The sequence below is a fragment of the Macaca thibetana genome, chromosome 5 (genome assembly GCF_024542745.1).
Source record: "Macaca thibetana thibetana isolate TM-01 chromosome 5, ASM2454274v1, whole genome shotgun sequence".
Taxonomy (NCBI): Eukaryota; Metazoa; Chordata; class Mammalia; order Primates; family Cercopithecidae; genus Macaca; species Macaca thibetana.
Window position 1 is genome coordinate 85,440,240 of NC_065582.1, and position 1,529 is coordinate 85,441,768.

Genomic DNA, 1,529 nt, shown 5'->3' on the forward strand with positions numbered 1-1,529 from the left:
TAAAACTAATTTAAAATTAATCTCCTTTTTATTATCAAAGTATTCCAGTAATTCTAAGCAATGTCACTAATAGTCCTGTCTCTAAAGGCTTCTATTAGTCTAAGTTCTAAATAATTGCACAGGTTACTATTTATTTTTCAATAACATATTATTTAAGTTACAAATCAGCACATTTGAATTATTTGTTCTTTAACAAATGTTGTAGTTTTCATAAAAGTTAATTCAAAGAATCCTCAGTCATCTAGTCAGTCCCTGATGCATGTAGACACAACTACATATGTTTATTTTAAGAGGAAGTTCATAATGGTTTTGAATCCTTCAAGCTCTCTTTGGGTGCTGGGGAACTACTCTTGTGGAGCTACACATTCCTGAATTAAGTAGAAGATTCTCACCATTCAGAATAGCTATTATTAAAAAGTCAAAAATGAATAAATAAGTGCTAGCAAGGTCACAGAGAAAAAGGAATGCCTATGCACTGTTTTGGGGGATGTAAATTAGTTCAACCACTGTGCAAAACAGTGTGGCAATTCCTCAAAGACCTAAAAATGGAAATATCATTAGACCCCACAATCCCAATACTTGGGATATACCCAAAGGAATATAAATCATTCTGTCATAAAGACACATGCATGCGTATGTTCATTGCAGTACTATTCACAATGCAAAGGCATGGAATCAACCTAAATTCCCATCAATGATAGATTGAATAAAAAAATGTGGTACATATACACCATGGAATACTATGTAGCCATAAGAAAGAATAAGATCATGCCCTTTGCAGAAGCATCATGGAGCTGGAGGCCATTATCCTTAGAAAACCAATTCAGGAACAGAAAACCAAATATCGTATGTTCTCACTTACAAGTGGGTGCTAAATGATGAGTAGCACAGAGGGAAACAACAGACAATTGGGCCTATCAGAAGGTGGAGAGTGCAAGGAAAGAGAGGATGAGAAAAAAATAACTAATAGGTATTGAACTTAATAACTGAGTCATAAAGTAATCTGTACAACAAATCCCTATGACACAAGTCTACATATATAACAAACCTGCATATGTACCCCTGAACTTAGAAGTTAAATTACAAAAAAAAAAAAAAAAAAACCTTGAAATAAATGACAACCTAGTGATGGAAAAGATGAAATACAACACTTGAATTACTTCGATTCTCTCACTCCATGGTGCAAGTTGAAGTTTTCCTCAGTGTTTAAAATTTCTGGAATATATAGTACAACAGGATTTTTAGTAATTTCCTTCAAATTTATATTCATATTTATAATTTTTTCTAGTTTTATATTTGTTGCTTTGTGTGACAAAAACCTTTTAAATTGAATTAAAAAGTGTTCTTCAGTCTTTATGGGTAGGATAGATTGACAAATCTAGCTAATATAGTCCATGAAATAGGAATATATAAAGACAATCAACTTTGACAAAGCTATTGACAAATTTGCGAAATCTAAGGCTGATACAGAAACTATAATTGTTTATATAATGTATAAACAATATATTCATTATTGTAACAGACCAGTT